This window comes from Ascaphus truei, chromosome 4 (genome assembly GCF_040206685.1).
Source record: "Ascaphus truei isolate aAscTru1 chromosome 4, aAscTru1.hap1, whole genome shotgun sequence".
In the NCBI taxonomy this organism is placed as follows: domain Eukaryota; kingdom Metazoa; phylum Chordata; class Amphibia; order Anura; family Ascaphidae; genus Ascaphus; species Ascaphus truei.
In genome coordinates this window covers 311,380,587-311,398,219 of record NC_134486.1, presented here as the reverse complement: position 1 = coordinate 311,398,219, position 17,633 = coordinate 311,380,587, and the positions used below count along the sequence as shown (strand labels likewise).

Here is a 17,633-nt window from a genome sequence, read left to right as displayed (position 1 = left end):
TAGGTTTATTGAACGGGAAGACATTATCTCATGCACATCTTTTTGAATGTCATTATTGGCAACCTTACAAGAACAAGAAGTATCTGAGACCTACTGTCCATAAATGCTCTAATAACAAGCACACTGCCAACAGCATGTATTGTAAACCCAAAGCAGCCTCATGCTCAAGACAATTTACAGACCCAATCTAATGTAGAATTGGCTTACATATAGTTTTATGTGTTGAAGTCTTTGTCTGCTGTAAACTGTGTAAAATTGTGGTGGTTAACCTTGTGCTAATGTATTGAAATTTCGACCACTGACAAATTGTCTTGCCACTTTTTTGAGTGGATACATAATCTAATAATTGTTATTGGAGATATTTTAAATATATATTGTTTACCAAGGGCTTAATGTGCCACCTTGTGGTGTAGTAATCCTCTGTTTAACCTAACAAATGCCTGCAAAAAGCACAAAGCATAAAAGTAACCCGAGACCTTTATTTGCAGAATATGTGTGAGCAAACAATCAATACAGTATATTCTTATTTCCAGGGTCTTATCTGTGACTCTCAGACCTATCAGCCACAATTACACAACTCATATCGATTACTGACATCTATGTTCCAGCTTCTGGTTATTCCCAAAATAAATCAGGTCCTTTCCATTTAAGAAAAGTAAATCTGGGGATGTTTGGTCAGTTTGTTGAGCATATCTGCTAAAACCAATCAAGAATAACTCGACATATTAGAGTTCTATCTCCCTCCAACCATGTCTGTCCACCTTTTTGATTTTTAATATACAGTACAGTACTGCAGCACCTGCACCGAAAGGATAATCTCTCATTAGCAAGCAAGCAATTTAAGCACTCTCTCCTTGTTTGTGTCTCAACTCAACCTCTTTTTTTGCTTGTTAGTACTGACATACAGTGTTTACTGCTAGCATTGCCTAAGTAAGGTGCCCAGTACGTGAAAGATGTTGCAAAATGACGTGGTATTGGGCCCATTGCAAAATCCTTTTATTTTGCATTATTAGAACACCTGAGCAAATATTTACAGAGTGTTCTAAAAATGATAGAGAGGACATATTGGGCACAGTTAAAAACAAATATAAATTAAGGTTAACCTTAATAAGTGTGGTGAATACCTACTCTTAATCTCAAACCATCAGAGCCAGCAACCAACCTCACACTGATGATAACCTTAATAAGTGTGGTGAATACCTACTCTTAATCTCAAACCAGCAGAGCCAGCAACCAACCTCACACTGATGATACCCATCAAGGTTGAAACATGTCTGTGAGTGGGTTTACTGGCTTTGCATCTCACCCCAGCCTTTGCATAAAAGCTGTGTTTAAAGCAGCATGCATTGGCTTAAGGGTCGCTCTGTAATAGGAGCTTGAGATAAAAGGTGGCACTGTGTGCTCATTTGCATGTCATTTCCCAGAATCCCTTGCTGCAGTGGAAGTGCTGTGTGCTGGGCAATAATGGTGAAAGAAAGGGTTGCAGACCTGTCTAAGACATGCAAATGAACATACAGTAATATTTACAGTTGTTATATATATATATATATAAATATATATATATATATATATATATATATATATATATATATATATATATATAATTTGACATCGAGAGCAACAATTGTAGAGCACCAGATACCCTTAAGAAGTGAAACTAAAATGTAGCATAGTAGTACATACTGAATGCGTTTGATCAATACACTGTGTGTGTGTGTGTGTGTGTGTGTGTGTGTGTGTGTGTGTGTGTGTGTGTGTGTGTATATATATATATATAATATATATATATTATATATATATATATATATATATATATATATATATATATATATATATATATATATAGTAGAATAGGCAATAGGACTATGAGGATCTTGGCAGGCTAATAGATACTTTTCGTGTGCTTGAGAGAGAGCACGCAGTCGGAGCAGGGACAGCTATGGGTAAGGTAGTGACTGGGTGCAGGTGGCTCCCAGACTCGGTCAGATATCCCCATAGCCCCAAGCTAGGCCCTGACTCACCTCAGTTTGTGGCTGCTGCAGGGAAGGCCCCAGATAGGGATGCTTCCCTCAGCAATTAGTGAGTTAGTGCACCATGTGACGGACGCATGCGGTGTGAGCGGACTGCAGCCTGTGGTCTGGGACCAAACCACGAGGTCACTTACAGAGACTCTTAAAAGGGACACACTCCAATGGGAGCTCCCTCTGAGGTGGATGCCTTTGTGGAAGGAGCGGCGAGATTGCGTCGTGGGATCACTCTGTGGTCCGACGGATCCACGCTACAGTTTGGCCCGGTCTGGACTAAGACCAGGAAGGTATCACCATCTAAGTGCACCAACGGCCATACACACGGTGGGTCGCGCTACTCCACACAAACTCTTTGGGTGGTTCTGTTCTGTGGACACTATCGGGTTAAGTGCCCAGGCACCTCAGTGCTTTGGGGGTTCCACCAGGGTGGGTTTACTGTGGCGGCAGAGTATTGTGTGTCACTGTTTTAGTGTGTTATATTTCAGTAAATACTATTGTTATATACCCGGTCTGTGTATTTACTGTGTGTATTGGGTTACTGAGAGGGGTAATCATACTGTGTAGGATCTCTCCCAGGTGGAGGCGCTGTGGAACCACGAACACGATCACCCCAGGCTCCCAGCGGCAGAGGATCAAGCCACTCAGGTAACGCACCACAGGTAGTTACCCTACACACTGGGGAAGGGGTCTACACCTGTGAAGCTGTTTCTAGAAGTTAAAAAAAATTGGGAACAAAATGAGAATCTCTTTAAAGAAGTGGAGAAGGTGGTGAAAAATGGAGAAAGTGTCTAAAAAATTGTTAAAATGTCTATATAAAGATCTGAAAAATCCCACAACGCCTTTTACCAAAATGGAGCCATTTAGTCTTTTTTGTCTCATTGTGTGAATGAAAGAAAGAGCATGTGTAAGAGAATGCCGGGTGAATGAGACCAGTTGAATGGGAGAGAAAGAGATGGAGTGAAAATACGTGTACAAGATTTATTTCTTATTAGCCATGAGAACTTTCCTCCAAAATGGATAAATGTTCCTGTTTTTTTGCCACTGATTGCATTACTTGTTTGAATCACTGTTTTTATCACTCCTTTGAACCTCTGCTGTATTTGTATATGTTATTTGCCTGATTTTTTTCAGCCGTAAGGTATTCATAAATAATTTTGTATTCAATTACTTGAAAAAGTATAACAATTTATTAGAGGAAGAGCAGCAACATTTTTTTGCAATGCCAACACTGCTTTATCGAGTGTAATGAATAAGACTGATAGCAAATAATCATTCAAAAAGTATATAGAATAAAGATATGCCATTTGTGAACTTAACCATTCAGCTAAGAATAATGTGCAATATTATGCTTGGTTACTACATTTTTGGCCACATTCAGTGAAGGATTGTGAACTATTGTCAGCAACATATTTTGACGTGTGTTTCATTTAACATATGTACTATTTAGTGCTGGGAAGGATTTAACAACACATTATTTTTGTTTTAACAATGGTGGTAAGCGTATATTTTCTTCCATTTGTTAAGTCTTGTAGGCACAACAATAAATCAATAAAATGATATGTGCAAATGGTGTAGACATGACTAAAAATGGAAAGAAAAATATAAATTAGAGATGCAGATTCATAGAGATAGGTAGGCTGAGCTTATAGGTCATAACACTGTAGGATAGATGGTAATACTTACTTAGTACAGATGCAGTACAAACATCATAAATGATCATGTTTCCCCAGAGTTCTAAAAGGAATGCATTATTTTCACAAATTCTTGTTGACAAAAATTGAAGGGAATATATAGAAAAGTATTAATGCATACAGGAGAAAGAATCTTTTAAAAGCAAATTCATATCTTTTCTGTTATTTAGGGGAGGGTATGGAGATAGAAATAAGCATGGAATCTTAAATGGAATAATCAGACTGGAAAAAAATGACAATTCACTAATCATTCAAATTCTGCAATCTTTGTTTAGGATACTGCACAATTTACAAACATTTCTCGAAAAATAGTAAAAATGGACATAGGATAAGCAGCAAAAAGGGGAAAAATAATTAGGTGAATGATCGCCACAATGCCAATTTTTCTACATTTTGCATGAATTTTCATCCTGGAAATGAAAGAATTGGCAGCCAAAGAACAATTTTGCCCATTGCACAAAATCCTATTGGTATGGCCAAGCACTAATCTGGACTACTGCCAGTGCTGAGTATGCCATACTGGTGTCGTCCTTATAACCAGCTGTTTTTTTTTTTTTTGCTATGGCTCAGTAAAATGGTGCCAGGTGACGAATGTCATCTGGTACTGTTTTACTGCCACTACAAAAAAAAAAAAAAAAACTGGCAGCATTGTATGCTTGACTCGCACCTCCGGTACATGATAAATCCCCCCTGCAGACTATCACAGTTAAAATGATGTAAATCCAAGAATTACCAGAAACAAATGATTTGCTAACACTGGGGTATATAGGTTTGAGGTGTGAGGACCATTTGGCTTCTACGATACTGTATGTGAATGGGCAAGAGATTAGTGAAATTACAAAAACAGTACTTAAGAAATCTCCAAGGGAATGCAATAACAGAAATACTGTACTGTATATTCAAGTGAACTAAAATCTGCCAATCTTTTGCAATTTTATGTAATCTCTTTGTTGTTAGATGAGTCTGCAAGGTATGGCAGCAACAGGGTTACACAACTGACTCATCCAAATGGGCTCATAGCATGTTCTGTAGAAATCAGATTGCTTCCCCCTGGTTATACATACAGTATCATTTCAGAATACACTCATTTATGTTGCTAAAGCATAGGCCAAGTTAAGTCACGCAGTTTAATTTTCTTCATAGTATAAGGCTAGGTCCCCGCTGCAGTCGGCGGCACACGCGGCCACGTGCGCACCTCCCACTAGCCCCTTACCTTCTACCTGGCTGTCCCGAGTGCCTCCTCGCTCCCTGGCTTACTGCACACTGTGACTCGTCAGCCAGCAGGGGCTACAACAGGATTGTGATCCCGAGCGGTGACGCGTCACATGGTGCGCCAGGGAGCCAATCAGAGAGGAGGGTTGCTCCTGCCCTGCCCCTGCAACCTAAGCATTGAAAGCAACTACACCGAACACTCCAACCTTTCCCAACATTCAGTAAATGCATCAGCTTTCTGTCCCTGATGTTGACACGGAGTATGGAGTCTCTGCAAACTGCTTTCCCTGTTTATTACTAGCAAATAAACACTTTACTCTCTTGTCAAACGTTTCTGGCATGTGAGAATCATCTGGAAGAGAGGCATTTTTCAACAATCCAGCATTTGTGTGCAACATGACTTTTTTGGCTTGACAAGAATTGTGCTTACAGGGCTATATCATAAGATTGCTTGCAGTGTCCACCTACATATAAAGGGGCAGATGCAAGGTGTGCTAAAGACCAGCTGGGGCTTTCACTGACCAATGTGCTGGAATTCCTAGAAACGGGTGGGGGTATAGGGATGCCCCGGCTGGTGTATACAGTAGGTGAATGCTTGCTTTGTGGGGTCCCCCCCCCAGTAATCCTAGAACAGCGCTATGTGTGATCAGTGCGTCCTGTGGCAGGGAGCGCTGCTGTGCTTCCCCCCACCAGACTAGAAGCCTCTGCCGATATCTGCAGGTGTCCAATGAACACTGCTGGTAACAGGGGAGGCAGGGGGAGCAGAGCGGTCTGGAAGCGCAACGAGCCCTATGTCTCCCAGCAGCGATGGCCCCGCTCTCTCCATCATGGCCACGCCCACCTGATCCATCTTGGCCATGCCCCCGCACACAAAACAGGTTCCTACAGACCGCAAATCGCGGTGAAGTGCCATGCACGCACCGCCAGGACGCAAGGCGGGCGTTCCGGCTCGTGCAGCTGGGCCTTAGCCTTATACTTTAACAGCCAACTTCATCTGGTATCTGAAGAATTGGATGTAGAAACTAAAGCCCAAGCTAGGGACACTATATACGGTACAGTACAGGGCATAATACAACATTATTTTTTTCCCTGGCAACTACTTTAGCTATTCATATTGATTACCAGCATTTCTGAGTGAATGCCCTCTATTTTGACTAGTCTTGTTGTGCTGTACACCTGAGGCATGTTAATCAGATTTAATTGAATTTAATTAAGTTCGTATGGTAACTTGTCACACAGGAATAATATGGAAAATGATAATCAACATAAAATGGAAATGTTATTTGACAGAGGTCTAAATGTGATAAGGATTACAGTGACGGTTTCAATATGTAATGCAAATGAGTCTATTCAATGGAAATTCACTCCATTTAAATGGAGGACAGCATCCAACTGAACACGTTCCAGTCATTAAACAACAGGGAGGGGGGGGGGAGGCAGAAGACTCCTGGCCAATCCATCACAGCTGTTTCACTTCAACACATAATTAATATTTTTTTAGGAATCAGATACTATTAGAACCCATATATGTCCCTATTAGCCTTTGATATGTCCCCTTGCTAAATTAAATCCTAAATGAAGGATTGTAGCATAAGACATTGTACATAACTTTACCCTGGGAAAAAAAAACTGTCTATTCCTAATCTATAGTTAATTAAAATGATAGAACATTATGACACAATACTACACTGTATCTCACACAGCTCTCATAAAGAGTAGATGAGCATTTTCGGAGATCTTTGAAGATTAAAAATTCATATCACATTCATTATTCCATTTCTTCTAATAGCAAGAGGATAACTCACCCACAATGTGTACTTTGGAGGCTTCCGGTAGGCATCGTCATGCCAGTATCCTCAGGGACCATATTACAGAGTCTCTCTCAGACAGTTTCAAAACAATATGCAAAATTCGAATGGTCAAATAATATTTTTTATGAACACACATAAAAGTTTAATTTATTTAGTATGAAATTCCATGCTTTCTTGCCTGCTGTCCTACGTTTAAGGTTTCTGTGAAAGTGGCAATACAAAACGAGAGGAAATACATTTAAATGATAAGGAATATCTGCAGGTAGAAATAATAGTGATTTTAATCAGCATGAATCTACGTGCAGCACACGAAGAAGAAAAAAAAACAGAAAAGAGCTGATCATGTTTAGCTTCAGGAAAACCCTTTCATACAATTGCTCAAGTAAAACACGCTGTAATATTCCTCAAAGTACAGGTGTGAAACGCAATCTCAATAGTGGCGCAATTCCATAAAAACAGCGTATTCCTATTACTTTCCACTGAGTACAATTATTTTCTCAATTACAGTTATCCCTTAACAAAGGGAGATTACCTGTATGTGTTCATCAAATTACATCTTCATTGTCTGGTTTTGCAAACCTTACAGATCTCTTCCAAATCATGTGCCAATGGGCATAACTTGTCTGGAAGTGTGAAAAGGTTAACAATCTTTCAACTAACAAGCTTAGCTAAGTGCAATTTGTTTATTTTTGTTGACAGATTCATTTCCTTCTCTTGGTTAGCACAATTCAGCATTTTTTCCTTTTGCAGAAGCTATTCATGTTCATAATCATCCCACCTCATAAAGAAAAAAATGGCATTCTTATATATAATGCACCAAATAGTCTGACCTTGCATGCGCTATCCCATAACTGTTCATTGGATAACTGATTCATACAAAAATGATAGATTACCTCACTAGAATTCCTTCATCGTTAACCTTGTAACTCTATCCGCAGATAAAAGATACACTTAGAGACAACTTGGTAAACAGGGACATTTATATTTACAGCAGTCGCAATCTGAATAAATTGATAAAACATCAGAAATATATATATATATATATATATATATATATATATATATATATATATATATATATATATATATAAAGGTGCACATTGTGGAAAATTCAATTTTGATTAGGACATCAGTGACCCTACTTCCTGAACATGTTAACAAAGCTGGGCGTAATTCTTGTTAAACACACTACAGACTTAGAAAATACTTTTGTAAGATAGAAAGTCACTTATGTTCCACCAAGACAACTTTCTTAGTCAATTCTATTTTGTCTGTGAATAACTTACAATGTGATGTTTGGGCACTGCGAACAATATATTTTAATTATCTAATCATCTTTTAAATACAGTGCCAGGAAAGAACAAAACAAACACTTATATTCAAACAACAGCCTGCTGTTATATTGTAATCACGGAGAAGTGGATTGCAGTCCCATTCTACTGTGTTTTGAAAACAGCCTTTAATCTGAGCTATGCCAATAGGGGCAGACAATGTGTGAGCAAAATACACTGTACATTGCAGCCCTGGACCTTCTGAAATGGTCAGCCACTGTTTATTATGCATCTCCATACAGAAAAACACAGGGGTTTCAGAGCATCAGCCATTAATTTCCTTGCTTCATAAAGCATGTGTGTTTATAAGGGGATGTATGTCCAGCTGCTTTGAACCAGCTGCAAGCCTTTCTGTGCAGGTCACTTAATACACAAATTATTGCATTAAACAGTGAGCAGGGGCCGGCTGGTAGATTTTTAACTGGGGGGTAGGAGGATGGGGGGGGGAATGTACCCAGGTACCCTACCAGCCCAAAAATCAGGCAGCCCCTGGCCCCCACACATTGACTTTATATATGGGCACCATAAACACAAGAACATTTGTATGTTTGTACATTTGTACTTGATACAGTACATTCACCAAATGCAAAAAAAATCACATAATATACACATGCCACACACTTTCCCTATACACACACCTAATACAATCCACATAACACACACTGAGTTGCAGAAACATGCATAGACACTGGTCAGCCGAGCACTCACCCACACTGACTGACCAGCTCAAATTCTCACACATGATCAGCACAGACACACACTGACCAGCACAGACTCCGACACACAGACACACACAGACATACACTGACCAGCACAAATTCTCACACACACTGAGCAGAACAGACAAACATAGACTTGTGCAGACACACACTGACCAGCACCGACACACACAAACACACTGACCAGCACAGACATACACTAACTCAAACTTGCCACACATGGTGATTAGCACTTATTCAGACACACACACAAAGACTATCACACAAACCAAGACACATAAACTGACCTTCACACACTAGTCTGCAGAAACAAATAGGACTGGCCCAGAGGAGCTGTCAAATCTGTGACCAAATCCCTGTGACCAAATCTGTGACCAAATCTGGCCAAATCTGTAAGTGTAGTTTCCTCTCTTCCATAGTGTGCCAGCCCTAACCTTTCAAATCAGAGCCGCAATCAATTGCCCTCCTGCCCCCCAGGCCAGCCCGTCCCTGACTGTGAGCTTTCTCTTATGCAAAGGAATATAAGAAAGCTTTCTGAATATAATTTAAGAAATAATGGCATGCATTATTATTTTATTGAAATACACAATTATTATTACCTCCATTGCTGTCAGACAGGCATGTTATGCTCCACAACGCATATACAGTGTATTTGGCAGTAGAAAATGTAGTAAAATGGAGCTATATTTTCTGAATTCTACTATTTATGTTGATAACAACCAATTGAAGACAAAAACCTTATTCCAGGCAGTAGATAGCAATAACTGTAACTTACAGTCCCGCTGTCACCACCCAATGTAATTACTGTAGAAAACAATCCTTTTGGGCAGTTCAGGAGGTTTAAAAGGAGTATGAAGCTACCTTGACAAAGCGCCTCGGTGTGAAACGCGTAGGTGTGGACTACCTGCCTTTGTTATATACTATGATGCATTCAATTCTATTTTTTTTTTATACCTTGGGAACGCCTCTCTCTATTTTTTCCTCAAAGCTAATGCATGGTTAGTGCTCTTCTTTTTTCCTATTTGTTTCCAGCTCAACCTTCCAAGTGGACTGCACATGGAGCACCCCAGGACATATGGGAAACTTACTTGGATGCTGCACTTCATTGTGAGTCCTTCTGTGCTATTAATAGCTAATGCACATTTGCCAGATGATAATTCAAGCAAGGTATGACCCTCTTATTGTTTATCGCGGACACCTCTGGACACTAGGATGTGTTTAAAAATCTTTACTACGGTGCATTGTGGGATTTTTCCAGTGAAGTGGATTTGGGTCACACACCTGGTTCTACATTTTTACCAATAGATACTTTAGGAGTACTACATGCTAGCATTACTAGATTTATTATCTCTGTAAAAGTCTGTCAATTGTTTTTGAGCACCCCACACACAGTTCTTTGGTCTGAAGCTAGATACAGTAGGAAAGATTTGCTTCAATCTAGTGTTGGAAAATTAGAATCAGGGGTAGCAGGTTACAACTCAACTTTTTTCAACAAATATAATAGAGCGGCAACTAAAATCAACAATATACTAAAAAAAAAAACTTTGACACATTCTTAAAAATGACCCCACTTTAAAGGATGCTATCCCAGATACACCCAACATAATAAAAAAAAGCACCAAATGTAAAAAAACAGATTGCCACCAAATGCCCTTCAATATATCAGGGGGCCACCAAATAGCTGGATAATACAGCCAAAGGGGTTTTATGGCATACCATTTTCATGCAATGGATACATTTCAATCCAAAACAGACAGACTACAGACTAATGTATACTGCTTTTAGCCTAATATACACCAAGTTGTGATAGTAAACCCTTTGGGGTGCAGATACAGTATGCAATTATACCTTGTTTTCTATGATATTTCGGATGAAGATATGGATTTAGAGAGCACTTATGATCTATGTTTTATATTCGTTTATTAATCCTCCTTTTTTCCTTCTCCCTCCCCCCCCCCGTTTTATCTCCTCTTCATCATATTATTTTGATGAGAGATAGGTATATTAATATCAATTCAAACAAACGTCAGAGCGTAAACTGAGTCTTCAACAAAATAAAAAACAAAATGAGTGCAATGCAGGAAAAAAAATGTGATAGTGGAGGGAGTAGGTGGATGTATCTCACTCACAATATTGCAGATGGAATCAGACATATAGAACAATTTTATTGATCAGAGGAAGCGTTCTCTTATCCAGATGTTCCTCTGTGATCCCGTGAGGGATACCATTAGGAACAGAAAAGCCACATAGTGTAATGCAATTTATAATAAACACAATGAATAAAAGAGATGTACACTCACAAAACAGCAGTTTAAACGCGCATGTAAACCGCAACCAGGGTCAGAAGCAAAATAGCTGCAGCATGCAGGGGAACCCCTGATGAAGCTCGTCTGAGTGAAATGTATAGGGTAACCTGTGTTTGCTCCTGTGGACATTCCCTGACTGTTCCAGTATCGGAGGAATGTCTGTGTTCCCCTGTGCTGCCCGTTGAGTGTGATCACAACCCGGAAGTAACATTAGCTACAACGAGGGAGACTGGAGCAGGAAACTGCAAGGAGAACACTGCAACGTTTCTGCTTCTGACCCTGGTCTACATGCACTTTTAAACTGCACTTTTGTGAGTGTACATCTCTAATTTCTGTTCTTCTTAATGGTATCCCTCACTTGATCACCAAGGAACATTTGGATGAGAGAATGCTTCAGCTACATTATTCAATATGCTTGATACCATATTGTGAGTGAGGAACATGAAAAAAGATGATCGCGCACTGCAAAAAATAGGGCTGGAGGCCGTTGTGATAAAATAAAAATGCTATATTAAGTATGCATAATAGCCAAAGCTAAAAAAGGGAAAGAAAAGAAAAAAGGCTCCCACATTGGGATTCATTTCTCTCTCTTTGCTGGATATTGTGAGTGAGATACATCCACTTACTACATTCATTCATGAAATGCGTTGAGTGTGGATCGTGAGTTAGACGCGTCCTTGTTCTCTCTGCTATCTGACGGATGAAACCAGAAGTGCGGATGAGAACATGACGTGGGACGCTACTACCCACAGAGGCGGTGAGACTGCAGCTTGTCTGCGACTCACGAGATCCAGATTATTCTTGTAATGTTTTAAAGAATATTCACATTATAAGTGCACATTTTATTGATTTTATATCTGATATATAAATAGAATTTATACCATCTGAACTACTGCATCTCATCTCTATTCCCCTGAGATCTCTTCAACTGACCAGCCCACACAAAAAGATTGCCACAGTTTGGGATACGCTGCTTTAAATCTGGGATAATGTGAGTAGGTTCATCAGACAAACCTCCCTTCACATTTTGGAACGTACTATGCTATATTGTGTCCTTATCTTTCGTCTATTTCCGGCGCCATTTTGCACTCCCCTTGTTTTGGAGAAAAGCTAAGTTTTGGAGGAACTTTCAAAATAGTTCCCTTTTGGGTTTGAGCAGCAGAGTTTGTGCACCATTAATTTTATTGTTTGTTATTTAAATACACAATCGTCACTTATACTTTTGAGCATGTTTTGGGGTTGGGGGGGTTAGTATTATTACAAAATGTTATAATAACCCACACAACTCTAACCATTATGCCAGTTATTTAGGTAGAACTATTAAGAATAATGTAGTGTTTTTATATGTTTAGCACTATTATATCACATTGCATGTAACACATGTATATTCAATTTCACAATATTATAATATAGGAGCGCAATTTAAACTATTCTTTAGTAGAAAATTGATATTATATATACATGTATTTAGTTATATTCATAACATATTATTATTATTAATAATAAATAACATTAAAATACTTTTTATGCTATTCATATTAAAATTGTGTTATGCTATGTGTGTTTTGCGCTCTCTCTCTCTCTTTTATTTTGATATGTATATTATTGTTTACATGTGGGGTTGTTCATGTATTAATATTTGATAGTTAAATATATTCTACAAGTTATGCAGTTGACTTGACTGCAATAACTAAATACACTAAAATACTTACTGTAGTTTCAGGGAGATTACTAGAAAAGTATACTTTTTGTTTCCTGACTGAAAACCAAAAAACATCCATGCAAGTGGGAAAATGTATATCATGGAAAGTGCAAATATTGCAAAATGGGATATACAGTCTATGAGAAATCTTCTAGTAAATCCTCCTTTGGAATGAAAATAGAGATGCCCCTTCAATCTGAAATTGATTCTCATATCTTTGTAATCCTATTTTGATCACTCCATGTATGGACTACATATAACAACGAGCAATGGAAAAGTCTAGTAACTGTAATGATTCAGGACAGAATCACATCAGCTTCAGATAAGGAAGATTTGTATGGTACAGTAGGTCCAACTGAACAATTATATTTACAGTACCTTTAGTTGCAGATGTGCATGAGCTTCATAAGACCACAGATGTGTGTGATCTGAAAAACGCATGTACTACAACACATACAGTAATTATATTTGTATAGCTGTCCACCAAATTTCTACAATACAATGAGCACTGAAAGGTTTAATCATGGATTGCAAACATACACTATTTCTGAGTTGGAGATCATAAAGCCTGAAGCCATAACTTTTTTTTTTTAAATAAAATTAGTCATACGTGAGGAATGACATGAAAACATCATGCAATGCTAGCAAATGTTGCTATTTTTTTAGTCCTTCTCTAAGCGATTAATCCAATAATTAACTAAAGACCAAAAGTAGAAATCAACTAAATCAGCTTTCTTTTATGCTCTTCATCAGAACCCTTCATTTTACAATATTTCACTGGGCATACCAAGCTTCAAAGCAATATGTTATCATCTATGTTATATTGTATTTTGAAATTAGAACAGCAAGGCACATACTGTAAATTAATTTCTCAAATAAATTGCTATTTGCATATAGTTTTCAATAATTAATGCATTGTATACACAAAAGCACAGTGTATGCCTTGGCGTTTGATGTGCAGGCTTAAGATACTTTGGCCAAAGAATCAAACTAAATGACCATATGTTTTTAGTTTAGATATATATATATATATATATATATATATATATATATATACTTTACTGTGTATCTGTGTCATTGGAAGTAGCATTGGGCTCTGTTTGTGTTCTATGTTCTGTCCTTGATTTTAACTATATATTGCCATGCCCAGTAGCACTCCGTTTTGACACTCATATGCAAATATATATATTGTGGTTACTTTGGGGGTATATAAATTAGGAGCTTACTGGTTTTCTCTGTTATGCCTAATGTTTGCCAGTTTTACTACCCAAAAAGTTTGATGTGAAGCAACATATTTTAGGGTATTCAATGCATCCCTTTCTTGCTTATATTGTATGATTACTCCATGATTAACGTACTGTATCTGCCTTTTATAGAACATTTTACTAGTGGTAACACTGGACCTACTGTAATATATACTGCATGCTGATATCACTCAATAGCAATCTACTATTATTCTTTACTCAAATCAGCAATGTTCATGCTGTATGTTTAATATTTCAGAATGCATTTTCGAATATCATTTGATATAGGCTAATTCTTCAACTAATTATTCTACACAAATTACATAATATAAAATAAAATAAAAGAATGCAAAAGGAGATCAGGCCCCTCCCCCTTTGTGGAATATCAGAGATTACAGTGGGAAACGGCTATTTCCAGTTATGTGTGTTAGAATCCTAGATATACTCTAGTGAATGAAGGGTTGAAAATGTTTTACAGCCTTCACTTTGGAAACAAGTTAAAATCTAGCAATTGTTTAGAAATACTATTTTCCAACCTAGTCCGCATAGTATATACAGGTATGATATAATGCACTTAATTTGTTGCAGCCAACACTCAAGAACGAATAACATATTATTATGTGATATATTTGTGAGCAGTAGATGTACTGATTTAAGATTGATTTATTTCTATACAACTTAAAGTTATGCATTTTCTCTGCAAATACATAAGTAAGGTGTGAATTTGACAAAGTCCCTCAACAGCAAAGCCGGCGCAATAACCCACGCACCCTTAGCGTTTACTTGCAGATATCCTTTTAATTGGTGCACTCATTCAACAGTTATCGACAGATAACCTGCCAAGATTTCTTAAAACAAGATGGATTGACACATAAAATACTGCAGTTTAGTAGGAAGAAAAAAACACATAAAATATTGAAACGGAAAAATGTTTAAAACAAATCTATTACTCAGTATTGCTTTTCTGGCTACAGTATGTTAGTCTTGGTGACTAACAGCTGAGTTTTAAATATTTAAATAGCCATTTGTCGTCATTTTAAATGTGATTTATTTCATCCTCTCTAGCACCCACAGCCATGTATGACATGTATGACATGCACAATCAAACGCGATCATGAATTGCAGAAATGGCCAATGAAATTAAAGGAACATATGCCAAACATATAAAAATATGAATAGATAACTTTCTGTTTTGCATTACCTGGTATCCTTCAGGACACCCGAAAAGACAGACTAGGACTTTAATAAATCCTAACTGCTATTATGGATGCGCTTTTTAAGCAGCAAAATCTGTCAGCTATTGTATTATATTGGTTGTAGCCCATTGTATAATATTAGGGCGTTATATATGTCAGTAAATGATTTCTGAAATCAGTCTCATAAGTACACGGAGCGACTTACACACATACAGTACTGTAGATCTGCGTGAAGAACAGGTTGTATGAATAGGAAACTAATCAAATACTACACAGTGTTTACAAAAAAGCAAAATGATTCACACTCCCAATTAATATTTTGATTAGGCTCATAGCTTGTCGTTTAACATGTTTTTACAAGTCTACCTGAAACTTTACTATCATTAGAAAAACCCATGTTCTAAACCTGTAATCATTAAATATTTAGTGAATCTATTATCTATTATATAACAGATTACAATCCACAATGTGATTATATCACCTACAAGTTCCCCCCCCCCCCCCTCCCCTATTTAATGTACAATTTCCAAGTAAATATGTAACAGCAAAATGAAACGCCGTGGTTCAAACGGCAAGATATTTGAAATATCTTTCATCTAATATGCATGTGATCATTTCCCATTAAGCAGCGCTGGGATTGGTCCTTGGTTGCCTTTCTATTAGCCTGTTACGATTTTAATATAAAATTATTTGATGAGAAACCTTATCATCTCCAAAATCTTTAAAAACAAAAAAAAAATGCTATTAAGGACCTAACACAAAAGAGGTGCCAGCAGACACTACATAAATAAACATAATTCATAATGAAGAATTATAGCTGTGTAAAAGATGTGTAATATTCATTGGTAGAGTCTTCCGCGCATTGACAAAGACACTGTAGCCCTTACCCTTCACATGCCAACGTCTCAATCCCTTCTCCGGGCGATGCTCTTTCACAGAGGTCTCTGCAGCAGTAAGATTGGTCTCTGAGGAACTTGTGCTGTAGACTCGAACGAGCTTTGCACTGAGCGCTGTCCGGAGAATGTGGTGCTGAATTGCTGTTCCCAGCGGGGAGCAAGCGTGGCAAGCCCCTAACAGCAGCACAGCGCCCCCAGGCACAGGCAGATAGGCAGGATAAATTGAGGGGTGATGGTTGTCTTCTAGCTAGAGAGACGGGCACACGCAGTCTGCTCGGCTCACCCCAGCTTCAGTAACACCTCAGACCTCAGCTGGTGGTGGCAAGAGATACCCACAGGAGTGGTACAAGGAGGAGGCGTCTTCTTTCCACTTCATGTATCGCTAGCGCAGATCATGCGACCGCCTTGCTGGTAACCTGATCAAGTCAGAGAGACACTGAGACGTGATCTCCAAATGCTCCTTTACGCACCCCCAGCTCATCTACTGACATGGAAAGATGGGGATGGTGTGTGTGTGTGTGTGTAAAAGAGTGCTCTTTGTCTTGCTCCTCTGATTTCCTTCTTCCAAACCCCCAGATTCAGGGTGTTCTTCTTTTATTTGCCCCCCTGTGTTCTTCGCATGCCTCAGCATACAGGGCTCCCCAGCTTCTCTGCCTTCCTCTTTTTTTCTTTTTTCTGCCTTTGGTCTCTCTCCTCTCAGGTCCAATTTATGAAGCTGCTCCTCATCACGTGCTAATCCGTTTTAGTTCTGGCACCAGCACAAGCTGCACCATAGAAATAATAACTACTCAATGATATGGACGAAAAAGGGAAAACAACAACTACTGTCACAGACAGCACAAAACACCATAAACAGTGACAGATACATACTGTAGGGTGCTGCGGGTGACGTGATGATATGGTTTATGATTTTTCTGTTACACTACAGTTTAGACAAAGGGTTTAGAAGATTGATGTGAGTGATTTGTTGCTGCACAAGTGTTCACACCCCACACTGTCATTACTGCTCATACTACACATTTTTAAAAACTACAAGATGACAAATAACTTACTAGGTCCACTCTGAAAAGAACAAGTACGAAGGAGCAAGAGAGGAGGAAGGAGAAAGAGAAGAGGAAGGAGAACGAAAGGAGGAAAGAGAAAGAGAGGGGGAAAGAGAAGGAGAGAGGGAAGGAGAAATGCGCCACTCCTACAAACTCATTTGGGATTTTTCTTTTCAGTTGCAGAGGCCAGCGCAATCTTGATTATTATAATAATTGCATGGCAATAATGTTGTCCACTTCACCAAACGCAACCAGCGTTAGCTACATCCCACCCTCAATATTCATGCATCAGTATAATCACAAGCCTGAGTGATACATTTTGTACATCAAATGTGTTCGTCTCTTTGCTAGAAAAGGGCATTTATTGACAGAGTACGTGTGCAGTGTAGCATACTGCCGGCAGAGGGCGCACCCTATCACATTTACCCTTCACAGTTTAGTCTTTTTCGGATTAG

At 38.5% G+C, this 17,633-nt stretch overlaps 1 protein-coding gene across 5 annotated transcripts in view; it reads right to left on the bottom strand.

Annotated features, from left to right (window-relative positions):
* CNR1 (cannabinoid receptor 1) overlaps positions 1–17,339 on the bottom strand; it is a 50,730-nt gene extending 33,391 nt beyond the window's left edge. For 2 of the 5 annotated variants that reach the window (XM_075597841.1, XM_075597842.1), the window contains exon 1: positions 16,127–17,164. The gene's annotated coding sequence lies outside the window, so the exon portion shown is untranslated. The other 3 variants (XR_012801144.1, XR_012801145.1, XM_075597843.1) reach the window with 3 other exon arrangements.
* Between the last annotated feature and the right edge of the window lie 294 nt (positions 17,340–17,633).